Below are 7,357 nucleotides of genomic sequence, written 5' to 3'. Positions count from 1 at the left end.
GCGGGTGTCACGAATGCTCGGTTGCGAAGACCATGGGACCAGAGCCATGGCACGTCGGATGATGGCTCCAGCTGGCGCCCCGGCACTTTCTGTGGCATTGATGCTCGGTTTCAAAGACAAACGTGCGCAGTGCCAGGGGACCGCGGATGACTGCTCGTGCTGGCCCCGTTGGGCGGCATTGATGGTCGGTTGCAAAGAAAATGCGCGATTGCTCGTGTCGGGGCCCGGCAAGCCAAGGCCAAGCGAGCCATGGCACGTCGGATGATGGCTCCAGCTGGCGCCCCGGCACTTTCTGTGGCATTGATGCTCGGTTTCAAAGACAAACGTGCGCAGGGCCAGGGGACCGCGGATGACTGCTCGTGCTGGCCCCGTTGGGCGGCATTGATGGTCGGTTGCAAAGAAAATGCGCGATTGCTCGTGTCGGGGCCTGGCAAGCCAAGGCCAAGCGAGCCATGGCAACGCGGATGATGGCTCGCTAGTGCTGGCGCCGTGCACAGTGGCCTCGCACACTCGCCCTGCACGCTTCCCTTGCACGCAGCCTTGCACACTAGCCTCGCATGCGAGCCTTGCACCCTAGCCATGCAAACTAGCCTTGCACGGTAGCCATGCACACAAGCCGTGCACATTAGCCATGCGCACAAGCCCCGCACACTAGCCTTGCGCACAACCCTTGCACACAAGCCATGCACTCGAGCAATGCACACAAGCCTTGCACTCAAGCAATGCACACAAGCCCTGGACACTAGCCTTGCACACGGGCCTGGCACACAAGCCTTGGGCACTAGCCTTGCGCACTAGCGTTCCACATGAGCCTTGCACACTAGCCTTGGACACTAGCCTTGCACACAGGCCTTGCACACTAGGCATGCTTGGGCGAGCTGATCCCGCATCAAGTCGACGGGTCTAGGCATTCTTGGGCGCAGATCCCGCATCGTCTCGTCGCGTCTGGGCGCAAACACGTCGCGTCTCGTTGCGTCTTCAGAAGTCGTCGCTAACAGCACCTTTGGTTGCCACTGGTGGTTAGGCTGGTTGGTTGCGCAAACCCTATAGGAGGGTGGCATGCTGGTGGGCGTTTTTGCCCGGATAGGCACTAGAATGTGCAGATTTTGGGCGTTTTTGCCTGGATAGGCTAAGGAATGGGCATGCTTTGGGCGTTTTTGCCCGGATAGGCACCGGAATGCTTGGCCTTGGCTTGTCCTAGCAAGGCATTGCTGGGTTGGGCTCCCTTGGCCTTTTGGGCGCCTTGGACGATGTCTTGCGAAGACCATGGGCACAAGGCCATGGCATATGGTGAGGAAAGGACCACGGTTGCCAAGGTTAGGCACCGGAATGCTTGGCCTTGGCTTGCCAAAGCAGGGCATTGCTGGGTTGGGCTCCCTTGGCCTTCCGGGCGCCTTGGACACTGTCTTGGGAAGACCATGGGCACAAGGCCATGGCATATGGTGGGGAATGGACCACGGTTGCCAAGGCTAGGCATATAGAGAGGAATTGCATTTTTGCCCGGATAGGCACCGGAATGCTTGGCCTTGGCTTGCCATAGCAGGGCATTGCTGGGTTGGGCTCCCTTGGCCTTCCGGGGGCCTTGGACGCTGTCTTGGGAAGACCATGGGCACAAGGCCATGGCATATAGTGAGGAATGGACCACGGTTGGCAAGGCTAGGCATATAGAGAGGAATGGACCACGGTTGCCAAGGTTGCGCAAGTTTTGGGCATTTTTTGCCCGGATATGCCCAAGTATGCCCCGATAGGCCCGTTACGCCCCGGTATGAACGCGTATGCCCGGATAGACTCGGTATGCCTTGGGATACATGCGTATGCCCCGATAGGCTTGGTACGCCCCGATATGCGCACGTGTGCCCCAGTAGGGCTCGGTATGCCCCGGTATGTACGCGTGTGCCCCGATAGGCCCGGTATGCCCCGATATGCACACGTGTGCCCCAATAGGGGTCGGTATGCCCCGGTAGGTACGCGTGTGCCCCGTAATGCACGTTTCGCAGATCTCCCCGCATGTCCCGCCCCTATATGTAATACTTACTTACTTACTTACTTTCTTTCTTGCTTGCTTGCTTGCTTGCAATGGTTGGGAGTGCCCGGCATGCCCCGCTGCAGAGACCAAGGGCGCAATGACTTGGCACCGCGGATGCCGGGACTCCGGCACTTCCCGTGGCACTGATGGTTGGTTCCAAAGACAAAAGGCCGTGCAAGGCCACCGCACCGCGGATGATTTTGCTCGTGCTGGCGCCGTTGTGTGGCCAAAGAACATGCGCGAATGCTCGTGTCGGAAGGGTTGGTGTCCTGGCCCCGCGGGTGTCACGAATGCTCGGTTGCGAAGACCATGGGACCAGAGCCATGGCACGTCGGATGATGGCTCCAGCTGGCGCCCCGGCACTTTCTGTGGCATTGATGCTCGGTTTCAAAGACAAACGTGCGCAGGGCCAGGGGACCGCGGATGACTGCTCGTGCTGGCCCCGTTGGGCGGCATTGATGGTCGGTTCCAAAGAAAATGCGCGATTGCTCGTGTCGGGGCCTGGCAAGCCAAGGCCAAGCGAGCCATGGCAACGCGGATGATGGCTCCAGCTGGCGCCCCGGCACTTTCTGTGGCATTGATGCTCGGTTTCGAAGACAAACGTGCGCAGGGCCAGGGGACCGCGGAGGACTGCTCGTGCTGGCCCCGTTGGGCGGCATTGATGGTGTGTTGCAGAGAGCATGTGCGATTGCAAGTGTCGGCCGGGTTTGGGTTCCCTTGGGCTTTCGGGTGCCTTGGACGCTGTCTTGCGAAGACCATGGGCACAAGGCCCCGTCCTGGCCCCTTGTTCGATTCGCTCTCGTCTTGCGCTTGCTTCCAAGGTCCTCCATGACCTTCCCCATGGCCTTGCTAGATCCCCCCCATGACGCATGACCTCTGTCCGTTGATTGGTTTTGAGTGCACACCATGCCCGGCTTGGCACCGTGTTGTCGCGTGAGTGGCATTTGGATCGTGCATGCTGGTGGGCTACCTGCCAATGCGCACAAGCCTTGCACACTAGCCTTGCGCACGAGCCTTGCACAAAAGCCTTGGACACAAGCCTTGCGCACAAGCCATGCGCACAAGCCTTGGACGCTAGCCTTGCACACAAGCCATGCATACAAGCCTTGCTCACAAGCCTTGGGCACTGGCCCATCGCAGTAGCCTTGCACACAAGCCTTGCGCACTAGCTTTGGGCACGAGCCTTGCGCACTTGCCTTGGGCACTAGCCTTGCACACAACCCTTGGGAACTAGCCTTGCGCACCAGCCTTGCCCACAAGCCTTGCACACCAGCCTTGCACACTAGCCTTGCATACAAGCCTTGCACACTAGCCTTGCACACAGGCCATGCTCACTAGCCTTGGGCACTAGCCTTGCACACAGACCTTGGGCACTAGCCTTGCGCACTAGCCTTGCCCACGAGCCTTGCACACTAGCCTTGCACGCAGGCCTTGCACGCTAGGCATGCTTGGGCCAGCAGCTCCCGCATCAAGTCGGCGGGTGTAGGCACGGTTGGGCGCAGATCCCGCATCGCCTCGTCGCGTCTGGGCGCAAACCCGTCGCGTCTCGTTGCGTCTTCAGAAGTCGTCGCTAACAGCACCTTTGGTTGCCACTGGTGGTTAGGCGGGTTGGTTGCGCAAACCCTATAGGAGGGTGGCATGCTGCGGGGCGCTGGAATGCGCAGGCTTAGGGCGTTTTTGCCCGGATAGGCACTGGAATGTGCTGGTTTTGGGCGTTTTTGCCTGGATAGGCTAAGGAATGGGCATGCTTTGGGCGTTTTCCCCGGATAGGCACTGGAATGGGCTGGTTTTGGGCGTTTTTGCCTGGATAGGCTAACGAATGGGGCATGCTTTGGGCGTTTTTGCCCGGGTAGGCACTGGAATGCCTGGCCTTGGCTGGGCATTGCTGGGTTGGGCTCCCTTGGCCTTTCAGGCGCCTTGGATGCTGTCTTGTGAAGACCATGGGCACAAGGCCATGGCATATAGTGGGGAATGGACCATGGTTGCCAAGGTTAGGCAATATAGAGGGCGGTGGGCGAGTAGGCCATGGCGTCACTTGTTTGCCCGTGTTTGCTCCCTTTGTGCGTTGTTTGGTTTTGGGAGCACACCTACCTTGCTAGGCTCGGCGGCTTACCCCTGCCCTTGTGGGTACTGGGTTGCACGTCTGTTTGCAACCCTATGGCTTGGTTGCTGCTGGCTTGGTTGGGTAGTTTGCCTCCGCCAATGCGCACAAGGGTTCCTTTTCTTCGTACCTGTGAGCTTACCTCCCTTGTTCGATTTGCTTTTGTATTGCGCTTTCTTACAGGGTCTCTCCAATGAGCTTCCCCCCCCCCATCTTTGTCCTGGGCCTTTTGCTAGATCTCTCCCCTTCCCCCATTCCATTCGCCATCGTTGGCTTGCCTCAACCGTGGGGGTCTCCACTCTTGGCTTGCTCTTCGCTCGCATTCTCTTTGGCACGGAATTCCTCGTCCCGTGTGTCCCTTCCCCCTTCCCCTCTAACTTCCGCGCACAGCGGGTCGCCTAGCAGTGCCATTTCAGGCCCCATTGCTAATAGCAGTTGGGTCGGGGAGACATTGTTTGGCAGGCACCGTGTTGGCGCGTGAGTGGCATTTGGATCGTGCATGCTGGTGTGGGACATGATCCCGCGAGAGGGGCGTGGGGCGCGAGCCGCCGCGCGCTCTCTCTTGGTCTCTCGTTCCCACGCGATTGGCGTGTGCATTTTAATATTGATTTGAATTCGTCTTTCCTGTGGACTTGGGATCACTAAGGCAATCCGAATTCCACACGAAAGAGACTGACAGAGTCGCCACCTAGATGTGGGATCTAGGACCCATAATTAACCAGAAATCTAGACTCGCTACCTGGTTACGAGAATGGAAGGTATGGGGAGTTATCCACCACATGCACCATTCTTGTCCGATAATCGGTCTTCGATTCCAAAAGCTAACTCTTTTAAATTTATTTTAAATGGCTCATTCAACTCTATGTTAATGTGCGAACTAAGTGACATGCATCCTAGAATCTAATTTCAATGTGAATCCTAGATGTGTATCTTGATTTATTAATTTGTCTGGATTCATTCTAAGTAAAAGTTCTCCTAGAATTCTAATTTCATGGAAAACCCTAACTGATTTGATTAAGTATTTACAAGAAAATTAATATACAAAACACCACAATTTGTTGTGGTGCCGACTCGCGGGTGGTATGCCGTCAGACATCCAAGCTGCCTACGTACCCAAGCCTCACTGGGATCAGAGTCGACGTAGTTCGGTGCACCTAAGCTAAGCTACATATGCCTAACTCAACTAGGACACCGACTTAGACGGATTTGACTGTTTCAACAGTTTTAAGAGGAATTATTTAATTCAAGTTGAGGATTTTATTATCTTAGGATTTCATCTAAGATGCTATATGATTCTTATCTGAATGCAAGTTGTCCCTTAGACTAATGCAGGTTTTGCCTACATCCTAGTTTACTAGGCTTGTCCTAGGGAAAGATCGGGTGACTAGTGTAACTAGACCTATGGTACGGTTGCTATTCATAGCAAGCGTCCGTGATGAGGCTGGACTCCTAACTCTAGGACTCCCTAAAACCTAGGACACGGCACGACACCAGTGTTCCTAAATTGGGCTCTAATGGTTCTTAGATTGGAAACCATAATCCAATGGTTCCGAAAGACACAAGATAAATCGATTTAAGTTCTCGAGGTTAATGAGTTTCAGATTTCGAAGATTTTCAGTTTCTAGACATTTAAGGATTACCAATGGTTCTAGGGTTCACCAATTTCGGCCTTGAATGGCATCCAAAGGAGGGAATCGTGCGCTCTTTCCTTGTGCAATTTAATACTTAGGTTATAGCATCTTATTGCCTGACAGAATCTCAGGATTTCCGTGGACACTAACCTCGGAGCCAACAACATGCTATAACTTAAATATTCAAATTGTCAAAGATCAAGTTGCAATTGGGATACGATTATGGATGCACGGGCCATTTTTCCAGGAAAATCTAAAGATCCTAAAATTTCTGTTTCAATGGATTAAGGAGTGAACATGTGACAGAATTTTAAAGTTCTTTAGGAATTTTTATATGATTTTCAATTAATTTCGAATTTTCCATGGATTTTATCAATTTTAAGCATATGAGCGGTTTTACAAGTGAAATTGTTGCAAATAAATTCGAAATGATTTGAAATTTCTACAGCAGCAAGATGAAAATGTATGTAGCTTACAGGATGAGTTTTGCATATTTTTACATTAAATTCACATTTAATCTTGATTAAACCATTAAATGTCCAGATTGCACAATTAACACATAAACTAGTAGAAATATAACTCTAAATTCTATGAAATTTCTACAGAAATACTATATGAATCAAAATAGCATGCAGTGAGATTTTCATGAATTTTAGAAATTATTTACTACCAATTTCGGATTTTACAATTTCCAGACCAGATTATAAATTAACACTACATCCCATATTAAAACAGATCCAAATCACACGAAAATTTACAGTAACAAGTAATATGGAAGATAAGACTACTGTAAAAATTTTATGAATTTTAATGATGATCTGATGTTAGTAAAAATTCTCCTAAAATCTGATAAGTTTCAAAGAAAATATTAAATAATATACCAAATAAACTCCAAAAATCTTTACAAATTCATGGTAAAATGAATTAGTAACATATTATTTTCCCACGAAATTTCATTAATTTTAGAATCTGTTTGGTATATAATTTAATTTTTCTTCGTCAAAAGATATTTTTTGAAGAGTTTTCCATTTTTAAAACACAATTTGCGGAAAAAATCAGAAAAATTCGGAAAAATACAGAAATATTTTGAGAACAATGCACCTACCTGTGGTGAAGATCTCCGCCCAATCCAAAAAAATATAAAAAATCCTGCCGCCGCCGATCCGCTCCGCCGTCTTTCGCTTTCTCTGGAGTGTTTAGAGGGAGTGATTGAGGGAGTGAAGAGATAATGGAAGAAGAATATTAGGGAGAGGGATGGAAGAATATATTGAGGAAAGGGATTGGAGGGAGTGATTAGAAGAGATAATGGAAGAGAAAGAGATAATGGAAGATAAATTTCTTTTTTTTTTCCTCCTTTTCTTATGGATGGGAAGGGAGATATATATAGGGAGAGAAAGAGAGAGAGAGAGATATGTTGGTGGAGAGCTCATCATGTTGTCCCTCTTAGTGGAGAATCCATCATTATTGTTCTTAGTGGAGGGCCCATCATGTTTCTTAGTGGAGAGTCCATCATTATTGCTCTTAGTGGAGGGCCCATCATGTTTCTTAGTGGAGAGTCCATCATTATTGCTCTTAGTGGAGGGCCCATCATGTTTCTTA

This window comes from Tasmannia lanceolata, unplaced genomic scaffold, assembly GCF_043159265.1.
Source record: "Tasmannia lanceolata isolate RefF3 unplaced genomic scaffold, GAP_Taslan_0.1 ptg000145l, whole genome shotgun sequence".
NCBI classification, from domain to species: Eukaryota; Viridiplantae; Streptophyta; class Magnoliopsida; order Canellales; family Winteraceae; genus Tasmannia; species Tasmannia lanceolata.
This window is presented reverse-complemented; position numbering follows the sequence as displayed.